Source organism: Peromyscus leucopus, chromosome 2, assembly GCF_004664715.2.
Source record: "Peromyscus leucopus breed LL Stock chromosome 2, UCI_PerLeu_2.1, whole genome shotgun sequence".
NCBI lineage: Eukaryota > Metazoa > Chordata > Mammalia > Rodentia > Cricetidae > Peromyscus > Peromyscus leucopus.
The window spans coordinates 120,469,019-120,483,243 of NC_051064.1; the positions used below are offsets into that span (position 1 = coordinate 120,469,019).

Below are 14,225 nucleotides of genomic sequence, written 5' to 3' on the forward strand. Positions count from 1 at the left end.
TATTTCTAAGAAAATGGCTTAAGGTCTAAAAAGATATTTTTATGTAATTCAGGTTGTGATAGAAAGTAGTTTAGGTATAAAACTTTGGACTCATCTAGATAGGATAATATCTCTGAATTTGCCAAATACTAATGGACTAGACATTGTAAATGTAATTTCATTTAACAATTGTTCTTATTGTATAAAGTTTTATTGTGTTAGAGTTAAACCTTTCCTTTTCATTTAGACAAATAGGGGGAAATGTGGGATATTTGATCGCCTCATGTAAAAGGTGCCTTCTGATTGGCTTAATAAAGAGCTGATTGTACAGTAGTGTGTCAGGAAAGAATTGGCAGAACTTCTGGGGAAAGAGAGGAACTTGGGATGAATCTAGGCTCATGAGGTTGATGCCAGCAAGATGCTGAGCAAGTCTGACATACCAAATGCAAGAGAGGTAAAAAACTCACATAGCAGAGTTTACATAATAGAATCAATTAATTTAAGCTATAAGAGCTAGTTAGGAACAAACCTAAGCTAAAGGCCAAACTTTCATAATCAATAATAAGGCTCCATGTCATTGTTTGAGGGCTGGTGGTCCAAGAGAGTCTGAAGAGGAAGTCTGACTACATATATAGATATCCACATAAAAAACTAATGTAAATGGGCCCTTCCCACATATCATACAAAATAATTCATTCAGAAAGGATCAAAATCTAAAAGTAACTTAAAAAAACACCATGGTAGTAAATTTCCATGATATTGGATCAAGAGAAAATTTTTTAGGTCTATTGCAAAATGACAAGAGACAAAAGTGCTTGGTCAGGTGATGTGAAGTATGCCATTAATTCTAGCACTACTAGGTCAGAGATTGGAGGATCTCTGCATTTGATGCCAGCCTGGTCTGCAGTGAGTTCCAGAAGAGATTGGGCTACCTAAGTAAAATCCATCTTTATTTTTTTAAAAAAGTATATGAATTGTATTATATCAAAGTAAAAACTTTTATAACACAAAGGACATCATCAAAGAAGCAAATATTCTCCTCTGTATGGTGTCCCATCCTATATACACAGCACTGCAGAGGAGAATAAAGAAAGATTGAAAGTTAAAGGCTGTCTTCAGGAATGTGAAAAGTTCCTGGATAGTCTAGGAAATGGGAGAATTCTCAAAAAAAATATATATGTATGTATGTATATATACATATATATAAACAATAGTATTGAGGATAAACTATAAAAAAAAATGTGACCCTAGAATAAAACTGGAGGGCCTGAGACCCCCTTGGGAAAGAATAATTCAGGCACTAAATGAGAGAGGAATCTGCTGATTGATCAGGTAAGAGCTACTCTGAAGATGAGAGGTAATCCATACCCACCACCAGGAAAGGGTAGAAAGGAGCCAGCAGTCATAGTCAACAGTTGGACATGCCCTTGGCTTCTGCCTGTGAGGAGAAAAGTTGGGAAGGCTCTGAGAAGAACCCAGCTTTCTTCATTCTAGAGTGGTCTTTTGACAGATGAGGTCATCATGTTTCCCCATAGAACACACTGAATTCATGTGTAAGTTTGTTCTCTGAGTTATATTACTGCTGTTCCACAATCTATCAACTCACTTCTGTCATGAAAACACACACTGTGTTAGCATATAGGTCTCAGCCTTCTGTTGTCTCTACTCTCATGCTATCCACAGTTAGCATGTTTTATATTGGTTTATAGGTATGCTGTTATTTTCTAAAAATATTCCAGGCTACATAATGAATACTACTTGCTGCCTTCTAAGTAGAGCAGCCAACATATCAGACCACGGCCACAGAACTTGAATTACTTCTGTCTAGACAAAAAACTTTCCGCCTGCTGCTGTCTGGCTGGACCATACTACTTGCTTTGGCCAAAAGAATATGTGGACAGAGAAGCAGGTCACTCTTGGGAGCTGAGTCATTGTGAGTTTGTCCACTGTTCCTCTCCTTCTGTTCTAGGGTGATCATGTTGGAAATAAGATTTTTACTTCAGGATGGATGTGAGAGGTCAGAAGGTCATTCCCAACCTACAGCTAAGATAGAGCAAAAACTGGGTCTTTGCAGCAATGATCGAGTAAGATTACTGAGGTGTTTGGAATTGTACCTTAGTGTAGCCTGTCAATCAAGATAGCCACCTTGGTTTCACAGTGGATTTACCTAGTTATCAAGTGCTATGTTGGTCAAATGCATTGGACAGCTAATTAAATAAAGATGCTGTCCCTTGACCAAAAAGGGATAATCACTCCAACTTCCCCTGGATTGTGGTTAACTAATCTACCCTAACATGCCCCATAACCTTGAGAAATGCCCTCTTGATGTCTTTGTTTCTCAGACTGTAGACCATGGGGTTGAGCAAAGCTGTGAAGGCATTGTAAAAGAGTGAGACCTGCTTGTCTCGCTCAGGGGAGTAGCTCGAGTTGGGTCTAATGTAGATGTAAGTGGCTGGAACATAGAAGAGTGTGACCACAGTCAGGTGGGAGGCACAGGTAGAGAAAGCCTTGCAACGGCCCTGGGTGGACTTGATCTTCATAATTGCCATGGCAATATGAACATAGGAGGCCACAATGAGGGAAATTGGAATAATACCCATAAAAACACTCAAGAGCTGGTCCACCATCTCAATGATATGGGTATCCATACAAGCCAGGCTACGTACTGCAGGGCCCTCACAGAAGTAGTGGTTGACCTTTTTGGGCCCACAATATGGCAGACTCATGGTGAAGAAAGTATGTAACAAAACAGAGAGAAAACCACAGGCACAAGACCCAGCTGCCAACCTAATGCACAGTCCCCAATTGAGGATTACAGTATAACGCAGTGGGTAGCAAATGGCCACATATCTGTCATAAGCCATGACAACAAACAAGGTGCTTTCAGTAGCAGCCAGAGAACCAAACACATACATCTGCAGCCAGCAGCCAACAAAGGATATGGTCTGAGAGTGAGCAAGAAGATGCACCAACATCTGAGGCATGGTGGTGGTGACATAGCACATATCCAACAGGGCAAGTATACAGAGGAAGAAGTACATGGGAGTGTGCAGCTGTGTGTCCAGGCAGATCAGCATGATGATGAGCCCATTGCCCAGGACTGAGCTCAGGTAGATGAGAAGGAACACAATGAAGAGGATACTGTTGGTTGTGGGGTCACTGGAGAAGCCAAGCAGGATAAACTCTGAAACCCAGCTTTGGTTCTGCCCTGGAATCATCCACATGGTGGGGCCTGTAAGAGAATCACATTCATCTGTGTATCATCTGACACATGACATCTATAAATGCAGAAAGGGAAGATACAGGCTGGTGAGATGGTTCCAACGTTAGAAGCACTGACTGTTGTTCCAGGGAACCAGCTAGTTCAGAGCTGCCTGTGCCTCTGGTTCCAGGGGATCTGACACTTTCTTCTCATCTCTACAGGCAAGAGATAGACATGGTGCACAAACAGGTATGTAGGCAAAAACTTATACACATAAAATAAAATAAAAATAATACTTTTTAAATAAAAAAAGAAAGGTTGGGCGTGGGTTCTGAGCACACTGTTCAGTTTCCATGTGCACTTCTCAAGATACTGAATTCCAGTCTCTTCATCTATCAAATGAGGTTGATGACACCCATGTCTCAGGACTATGATGAATATCTAAAGCCTCTCACAGAACTCCTGGAAACACCATGTAACACATGACAGGTTGCATGCAGTCTCACATTCTCATTCCATCCCAGGGAAGGGAGGAAGAGACCCTCATAGTAAGAGGCTCCTAGCTACACCAACTGAAATGAGAAGCTCTGGGGCCAACCGTCTCAATGAATAAGGTGAGAGCAATTGAGGAAGGATCCCCAGTCAGTCTCTGAACACACACACACACACACACACACACACACCACAAACACATGCAAAATACAGTAAACATTAGGCCAGGCTGTAGTGGGGCACGCCTTTAATCCCAGCACTCGGGAGGCATAGGCAGGCAGATCTTCGTGAGTTTGAGGCCAGCTTGGTCTATAGAGCGAGATCTACCAAAGGTGCAAAGCTACACGGAGAAAACTTCTTTCAAAAAAAAAAAAAAGAGAGAGAAAGAGAGAGAGTAAGAATTAGATGAAGACAGAACACATGTCATTCAGACACAGGCCCTCACACATACAGTCCCATGAGTAATTGATAGGGATTTACAACAGCCCCCATGGTTGGCATGTTTTGCAGATCTCCTTCTCCAAGAAATTATTCCTCGGTTAGGGGTTCCTGCTTCCCTTCAGTCTGACAATGGCCCGGAGTTCACCTCTCAGATTTCTCAGACACTAGCTAAGTCTCTTAACATTCCTTGGCATTTTCATATCCCATACCATCCTCAATCCTCAGGAAAGGTGGACCCTACCAACCTGTCTTTAAAAACCATTCTTACTAAGATGTCACAGGAACTTCACCTTGACTGGGTAAGATTATTGCCTCTGTCTCTTCTCAGGTTCTGGGCTCTTCCTAAAAAGCCTCTTTCAATTTCTCCATTTGAACTAATTTATGGAAGGCCAGTTCTAATGCCAGGTCTTTTATCCGACCCTCCAACTGTTCCAGATAGTCTGTTAACTCCCCTTTTATGTCACCTAAGGTCTATGCTATGGAGCTTTACAGACTGTTCATTACCTCAGCCATGTGACAATAATTGTCCACCTCCAGTCCACATTGGGGACCAGGTTCCTCTTTCCTCCAGGCCAGCACCCTTCACCCAGGCCAGCACCCTTCATCCCTTCCCCTAAAGTGGCAGGGACCCTTCAAGGTAATTCTTGTGACTCCTACAGCTGCTAAACTCAAGCGCTTTCTTCACTGGGTCCACCTTTCTCATCTAAAACCTTTTCTCTCACCTCCATCCCAGGAAAATCTCTCTTCATATACAGTAAAACAAACAGGGCCTTGTACTCTCAAGCTCCAGAGGACCTCAGGAACCACTGCCTTATCACCAATTCCAGAGGAATAAGGTATCACCCCTTCCTTTCCCAATTAGGGCCACACAGAGCTGGGGGCAAAAGGACCATCAGAGATATCCAGGCGGTAAGAAAAAATGTAATATAACAGTCTATCATTGTTCAATACTCAGCAACTGATCACATGCGTTTCCTAAATGCTAAACTAATGAAGGGAACAGGTCTCTTAAATAAACTACCTCTAATAAGGCTTGTCTCGGGTAAAAATTAAGCAGAGTACTAAGGCCAGATCTACCTCAGATAAATGTCAACTCCAAAAAAAAGTAATAATGATTCTTTTTTCTCTAAGCTTTTTCTCTGTCACCAGTATCTTGCCAGACAAGAGGCTCGCAGCCACACCACAAAGGATGGACAGCTGCAGAATAAAGGGCCGGCAGAACTTCATTCCAGGACTTCAGAAACCACCTTCCCCTTTTCCCCAAGAACCAACCAGCGCCCATCATTCAGCCGGAAGCAGTGTTTGAGAGAAACGACAGCCCATACCCACTCATCTGCCATTTTTTTCTTTAAAAAAAAAAAAAACAAGAGTCTGGGATGATAGGGATTCACAACAGCCCCCATGGTTGGTCATGTTTGCGCATGCCTGGTGGACCTAGTGACTTCCGCCTAGCCATTTCCAGGTCAAAACATTTCTCGTGACCAGGACCCCATGACTTTGAGTGATTGCTTAAAGCACACAGCGGAACCATGTGATCTATGTGCATGTGTGCACAGGTACGGCTAGCCTTTATAAGCAGGTGCCATGTTTCCAACTCCATCTTTATTCACATGTCTTTTCACAGGCCTGTCACGTCTGTCTCTCTTTCCTATCTTAATAAAACTCTTGGTTGAATTCTGTCATGTTTCATGACATTTCCTCGCAGGGTAAGAGTGCCGCCAAATAACTAACAGTAATGACAGAGGTTCATGTGTGCAATGCACTAGAGACACTGGAGTCTTCCAGGGAAGGCTGATGAACTATGTGGAAAAGGGAGCAGCAAAATCATTTCTTCCCTGTTTACTCCTACCTCCCTCTGCACACAGATGATCAATTCTGGGTGTACTTAGGACTTGAGTTTAATCTAAAGCTTTGAAATCAAATTGATAAATATATTTATCATTTTAAGGGAAACAAAGGTAAGACTTCTTTAAAAGATGACTTTCCATGGGCTGGAGAGATGGCTCAGAGGTTAAGAGCACTGAATGCTATTCCAGAGTTCCTGAGTTCAATTCCCAGCACCCACATGGTGGCTCACAACCATCTGTAATGAGATCTGCACCCTCTTCTGTATACATAATAAATAAATAAATCTTTAAAAAAAAAAGATGACTTTCCTTGGAGGGAAAAATAATAATCTAGCATAAACAAAGTGAGTACTCAAAAAATTTATACAAAGGATTAGAAAAGCACAAACATAACAACAGGTGCTCCAATGGAACAGCGAACAATATTTAAAGGGCATTTCACAAGGCAGCTGTCTAGTGAGCACTGATGAGGCTCAGGTCCTCAGCACCATTACTCATCTGGAAATTACAGGAGAACACCACAGTGCCAATGCCCACCTGCCTGTTCCCCATCTCACATCCCCACACACCTACCAGCATGGCTACAGTAACAGATATCTAGTGTTGACGAGAGTAACTGGATCTGATGCGAGAGTAAATTAAAATGATCCCCTTAGTGTGTGCCTGGCTGTGTCCCCTAACATTGAACACACTTAATGCATTGCTCAGCAATACATATGTTAGCTATAGTTCTGAAACAATGTTTAAAACACAAAGGCACATAGAAACACATGCTCAGGGAAAGACATGTAGATGAAATTTCTAACCACTATTCACAAAAGTCCAAACTAGGGTACCACTCATACGCTAACCAGCAAGACAACGGTTAAGGTGGGAATTGTTTTTCATGGCAGTAGAAATATGAAAGAGACTTCTAGACATCCTCAGTCTTCTCTTTCCCTGTCCCCATCCCCTCTCCTGACTAGTCTACTGCTCATGACCCTGACCTCTGTCCTTCCTTTTAGCCCAGGTCAGGAGCCCATCATCTCTGCCAGCAGTTCTGCATCAGCATCTCCACCTACCCTTTGCCTCTGTTTTTCTCCTCAATACAGTCTTTTCTTTAATTTTAAAAAATTATTTTCATATAATATAACTTGAGCATGTCTCTCCTTTCCCCAACTTCTCCCAGACCCTCTCCACTCAATCTCATGCTCTTTTCCCTCCCACACTTTCTTTCAAGACAAAACAAAGCAAAACAAGCCACAGAAACAACAACAACAACAAACCTAAGAGAAAGAAATCAAACAAACAAAAAAATACCAAACCAAAACCAAATCCATGGAGAAAGTCTCCTGTTGGCCAATTGCTCCCAAGCATGTGGCCAGCCATAGAATGTACCTGATATGTACAGTGACACTCTATTGAAGAAAACTGTTTTTCCCTTTCTTGATAGAGATCAATTGGAAATAAGTTCTTGTTTAGGGGCAGGACTTTGTGTCCACTTCCCTTTTTCAGTGCTGGGCATTTGTCTTCCCCAACATGTTCTTCATGTGAGCCCTGTAGTGGTTTTTTCAAAGTCTTCATATTGTTCCTACTGGTCCCTGCTGAAAGCCTTCTAAGAGCTCCCAAACCCTGTCATTTGAGGCCGGTTCACAGGCCATTCCTAAACCTCCTGCTCTGTGGAGTCTAAGCTTCAGCACACAGATGTCTCTTCCATCTCCTCTCTCTATGAACAAAATTCCCATGCTTACTCCCAGTATTCTGCATGCCTCTGCCTCTCTCATATTAGGAAATCCCTAGCTTCTCATCATGGAGGGGGACCACCATGCTCACTGTGGTTCCCAGTGGTGGCCACAGCAGGACTCAGATAGACCAGGAAGCCTTCCCTGTTGTGCTACAACCTCCCTCCCTAACACTCGTAGGATACACCCTGCATTTTTTGTTCACTGACTGGCTGCAATTGGAAGAATCCTAGGAGGGTCTGATATCAATTTTGATACCAAAAACACTTGGGCAAACCCTTTGTTTCTCTCTTGTTAACTGAAACCCCACACAACTAAAGAAGAATTATCTCTGAAGGAATATGGCTGTATGGGAGACTTTCTAACCTTTGCAATAATAAAAAAGAAGTAATATTGGCCCAATTGTACATTCAAGCTATTGTTGCACTAACTTTAGTTTAACAGCACTACAGTTCACTGAAGGAAGTATTCTTACCTGTGTGTTACAGGTGAACACCTAAGGCCTGGAGAGGGAGGTTTGTTTCAGATTGAAAGCTCAGCATGGGAGAAGTGGGTTGAGAGGTGTGTCCTCAGAACCGGGCTCTCAGTCACCTTCTCTGCTTCTGGCACACAGGCTCTGAAGCGGGGAGGAGAGGAAGGCAAAGTCTACACATTGTCCATCTAGTTGAGCTTATTGAGACTCAGCACAGGCCAGAGCCCTCCTAGGAGAGAGCTGGATGACTAGCCACAGACCAGCTCTCCTGATGACATTTCTCCTCCTGTCTGAATGTGGGAGACCCTGGGATGTACTGAAAGTAGAGGGATCCAAGGAGAAAGGATTTAGGGGTGATTTCTATGGCATTGGCACACCATTTAGTCACCACAGCCTGTCATTTCTCCCAGCCCAATGGTCTCTGACTTTGCTTACAGTGTCCCACCAGGCCTGCTTGTGCAACTCTGTAAGCCCAACAACACAAACAAAGACATCAGGATTGAGTTCCAAGCCAGAAAAGGCTACACATGGGAGTTCCAACCTAGGAAGCCAGCATCTGGAAGGTTGAGGAAGAGGAGTCCAAGGAAATACTCAACTATATAGTGAGTTTAAGGCCAAACTAGGCTACAACAGACTTACACCCCCCATAAGAAAAAATAAAAAACAAAACCATGATTGCTCTGCCCAGAAAGTGCATCAAGCTGTGTCTCCGTGGGGTGGGAAGACTCCTTCAAAGACATTAACTGCTCTCTCAGGGATATGGATTTTTGCTTCACTTGAGACTTTTCAGCTCAGGACCCCATATCCTTTATTTTTAAACATGTTAGAAAGAAACAAACTCTCCATAAATATTTATTAAATTTATAAATAGAGAAAGGAAAAAGGAGTTGAGAGGAAAAGAAAAACGAGCAGGGGATGAGGGAAGAGGTCTGTGGAGTTTGAGATGAAACACAGAGGACCTGAGATGGAGGACTTGACTAATTATTATCTCTAGACCCTTTTGCATGAACCTCACCCACAAGCCAAGCACCAGTGACCATCTTCCTACCTGTAAATAAAGGGAATGTGTCACTGAGTGGCTATTATGAGGAAGTCCCATAAAGCAATTGAGTCCAGGGAGTTGGGATTCTAGGCAGCTCAATCTCCAGAAAAATTCCAAGGTGCTGTAGAGTTTGAGGGACTGAATATCCTGTTTATTCTGCAAGTAGGCCAGCCATGACTCCTGAAGATGGCATCTATAAAATCCAACTTAACAAAGGCAAGCTCAGACATCTTCACATCTTCCCATTGGGAACAAAGGCTGAGGTTTTATGGCCCTGCCTCCTCTCTGAGCCTCCCCAGGAGAGCTGGGAAAAGACCATTTCTGTTCCCAGTAGGGATGCTATGATGATCCCTGGATTCTGTCAACAAGAGCACTTCAGTGAGACCCTTGGGGGCAGAGCAGGAGTAAATAACCCACAGGAGGAGGAGGGGTGACCTATTCCCTTCTCTAGACTAATTGGAGAATAAGAGCATCTCAGAGAAGAGGAGGACAGACCTGGTCACCTGAGACACAGGTCAGAGACTTGAGTTCTCATTCTGATTCCTCCTTTACAGCCCAAACTCTGAGCCCTGACACTCATGAGACCACGTTTGAGTCACACTCCTCTTCCTTCCTCAACTACTTTGGGGTAGTTCACAGTCCTCTCTTCACTACAGTGTAACACCTGAACACATTAGGTCTTGTGGAGTAATCTTTTTGTACACTGTGAAGATGTGTCACTCAGACTGAGATAATGAAAAGCTGAATGGCCATATCTAGATAGGATTTTCAGGGCAGAGAGGGCACTAGGAAGAAGGATGGAGATGCCAAGAGGTGGAGAACAAGCAAAACATGCGGGAGGGGAGGTAACAGCCAGGACTCGGCAGCATGTAGGTGAAAAGACATGGGTTAATTTAAAGTAAAAGAGCTAGGTAGAAACAAGCCTAAGCCTAGATATTGGCCAAGCTTTCATCATTAATAAAGAGCCTCCGAGCCGTGACGTGGGAACTGGCTGGCAGGACAGAGAAAGAGTTGCAACCATTACCCGGACACTCTGGAGCTAAGGAAGAGTCAACAACAATGGGGCCTGGGAGGTGGCTGTGAGGAAAAGCGGGTTTGCTGCTCTTGAGGAAGACCCAGTTTGGTTCCCAGCACCTACCATGGCAGCTCACAACCCATCTCTATCTCCAGTTCTAGAGGATCTGGTGACCTCTGATGGCCTCCCCAGGGACAAGGCATGCATGTGTTGTGCATAGATCTATATGTATAGGCAAAATGTTGATACACATAAAAAAACAAACAAAAAGAGTCAAGCATTACATACCAACATGGAAGTCAGCAGTGACATCCCATGACAGTAGAGTGAGAAAACTCTCTGAGGGGCTCATGTCTCTTAGATACATATTAGACTTTGGGTCCAAATATCAAGCTCTGGAGCATGCTCTCTTGAGCTTGCTGTTTTTCTGCCTCAGTTGCCTCTTCTGTAGAATTGGAATAGTCACTCTTCCCTTCTAGGCTGGCTAGAGGATAAATGTGATGATGTCAGCACCCTGACACAAGTTCTGGCCAGTGTTCCATGATCTCGAATCTTCATCCCCTTCCTTCTGTCTATGTCTTTGTTTCCAAATGATTCAAAGGAGAAGATGAGACTATAAAGTCTTCCTGCAGAGAGTGATTGATGATAAGGGGTTGGAGTCTGTAAGCTGCTCCTTAAACACAGGCAACAGTAACAGTTCATTATAAAGTGACAACTAATTAAATTGTACAGGAAACAAAGGCAGAGTGTCTAGGAATGTGGCTCAGCTGTATAGCACCCAAGTAAATAGAATGCTCGAGGCTAGAGTTTGAGTCACGGCACTAATAACAGTGAAGCAGCACACTCTGAACTCTGCACAGCCTGGTGAGCACCTCATTGTCCTGTGCCCTGTGCTCCAGCAGTTGTTCACTGTGGCGCCTTTGCTGCTGGAAACAATGAGCAATGACATGTGATCTCAACCGCTGTTCAGAGGCCTGTGTTGCCACCATGACACTTCCATGATGGGTGGACTTGCACCTTAGTATTGGCCATCAGCACCAATCAGAAGCACTTGACACAGCCCTGACCCCTGCAGTGCTGTTACTCAGCCTTGTCCCACAGCTCTGACCCCAACTCTTCCCACTCCTGCTCTTGGTCCTCATCAGCTCTGCAGAGGCAATGGAGTCCAGGCAGAGGTTCTTCTCCACCAGGATAGACAAGGAGACAAGTTCAGAGAAGAGCAGACAGAACCCACTCTGTGTCACATACAGAATAACACAGCCACCCTGACTCTGTTAGTCATAGAGATTTTATTATAGATTCATGGGAGGGCAGTCAAGAGGAGACACACACACACACACACACACACACACACACACACACACACACACACACACAATTTGAGTTAGTCATAGATGTCGGCAACATGGCAGATAATAGTCACATGATAGGGAAAAATCTTGGAAAAAGTGAAAAAGCCCAAAGTCCCACAGAAGGCATCTTTGGGATCTGTCAAAAGAAAAAGACGCAGGAGATTAAAAGTACAAGGGAGTTGGGGGAATATTATATTTTTTTGAGTGAGGACATAAAAAGGTAGGCAGACATATCCAAGCCTCATGGTTGACACAAGGGACTGCATACCCTGTTTTTTTAATGACTGCAGCTACAAGAGATTGCCAAGCATGGTCCTGCATGCCTATTGCACAGATAATGTACAATGACCCAGAAAATCTTAGTGATCTGGTAAAGGTCATCCAACTAGTGAATGGCAGAACCAACTCCAGGGCCTGGCCACTTGCCTCTGGGGTGAGGCTCAATCTGCCATGTCTATCACATACTTGATTGTGTGAGTTCAAGCTAATGGGTGTACCTGGGCTCTAACAAAAATACTCCTGCTGTTCAGAACTGGAACTACTCCATAGTGGTCATGGGAACACCCCATATGTCAGCATGAAGGAAAATTTTAACTCTAGAAATTTCATTCTACACCAGAAGGACTTACAGGCCTAAAGGAGAAGATGGAGAGCTTGGAGATAGGAAAATCCAGCCAATCTACAGCTCTTACATCCAGGGACTCCTTAATTGGCCCCCAGCTGACAATGCCTCATTAATGGACCATGTGAGAATTGCCTCATTTGGTAAAATGGATCGTTCACATGGTTTTGTGGTTTTGTATCTGGAGAAGAAAATGAAGGTGACCATGACAATCAGTGAGAGGATGGCCAGGGAAAGGGTTGACAGGTATCCTCAGAGAATGTCATCCCATCCACTTAATTCTTCATATCTTGTCCTCTTGAGGACACCTTTCATGAGAATTCACATGAGACAGAATTATCTTCACATTCTTTCCCATTTCCAAGAGGGCTACCCACAAATCTTTTCACACTCATTCTATCCAATTTTACAATTCTATTCCATGGATGTATATGACCATGTAACCATGGGCCACAATGCACTCATCAAAATAGAATGTTAGCTGGAAGACATTTCTCCTTCTAAACCAAAGGAACAATAAATGTGTGGACAGTGTTTTATTCTCTGGAAGGGTTTTTCCCAACCACTGTCTTCAGGCACGTCCTGAAACAGAACACACTGATCCACTGTCCACTTTCAGGTTTGACAGCATGTCACACAGAACCATGTATAATCAGCCCGAGTTTGCTATTCCTCCTCAACCCACCCTAGGGAACTGCCTATGGGGACCACAGGCTCAGGCTGTGAAAAGGGAGTAGCCAGAGTAGACCACCTTGGCCATTTCCTCATGTAACCTACTTGTGCCTTCATCAACTTCTAGAGATATCTGTTTGCACTTTGACATTTGATAATGACAGATTAGACACAGCACACTGGGTGTCCAGGTAATTATGAGCATCAGTGAAAAAACAGAATAATAAAAGGAAACAACAAAGCATTTTATCCATTAAAAATATCCATTAAATTGATAAAAATATATAAGATATATATTAATAGATTATATATATGTGTATATATATATGCACTGAGTTCACATGCTTATTTGAAGACATGTGGTTCATGTTTCAGAAGAACATATTAATAAGATGTCAGTACATATTAAACAGATACACAGATTCAACAAGCTGTAGTGGGTAGCCATTCAGCAACAACAAGCCTCTATCATATTCCTAGCATAGTTCTTCTTTTGAAATTGCCAAATGGATCCTCAAGTTCAGTGGGAAGTGCAAAGGACTAGGAAGAGGCCAGTGGTGGTTTAATAAGGATGGTCTCACAGGCTCTTATATTTGAATTCTTAGTCAATAGGGAGTAGAACTCTTTGGAAGGATTAGAAGGATTAGGAGGCATGACCTTGTTGGAGGAAGTGTGTCACTGGAGGTGGGCTTTGAGATTTCAAAATCCCATGCCAAGTCCAATGTCTCTCTGCCTGAGAATCAGGATGTAGCTTTCAGCTACTGCTCGATTTCCATAAGTGTTGTCATACCCCTGCCATGATGATTGACTAAACCTCTGAAGCTGTAAGCAAGCCGCCAATCACATGCGTTCCTCTATAAGAGTTGTCGTGGCCATGGTGACTTCTCAGACAAGTTCAAACAATTTTGTAAAAGAAGAACAAAATGCAAGAACTCATATTTCCCATTTTTGAAACCATCCACAAAGCCACCGAAAACAAGAAAAGAATGACACCCATCTGGGATTGACATAGAATTTAATGGACTAGGATTGTCACTCCAGACCCAAACACTAAACTGTATTGGCTGAAAATTTCAGTTAAAGACATAAAGATCATTTGATAACATTTTCTAAAAACGTGGATGAGACACATGGATATCCTCATGAAAAAGAATGTAATTGGGCTCTTGCCACATACTGTAAGACCCAAAATTAACCTGTTAGCCCCACCTATCCAAAGACCAGGTAAATTCCTGGAATGCTGAGAGTTGTAGTTCTTGGAAAATATCAAAGTCACATGGGAAAATATGGTAGCTGGATGGTTTTTGTCCTTAAAAGGCTCTACAACGAGTGGTTGGAGCCATTCACTGGAAATCCCAGACAGTGGTC

General features: G+C 43.1%; 1 pseudogene; it reads right to left on the reverse strand.

The window, feature by feature from the left end:
* Positions 1-2,258: 2,258 nt before the first annotated feature.
* Positions 2,259-3,252, reverse strand: LOC114704953 (annotated as a pseudogene).
* Positions 3,253-14,225: the final 10,973 nt, after the last annotated feature.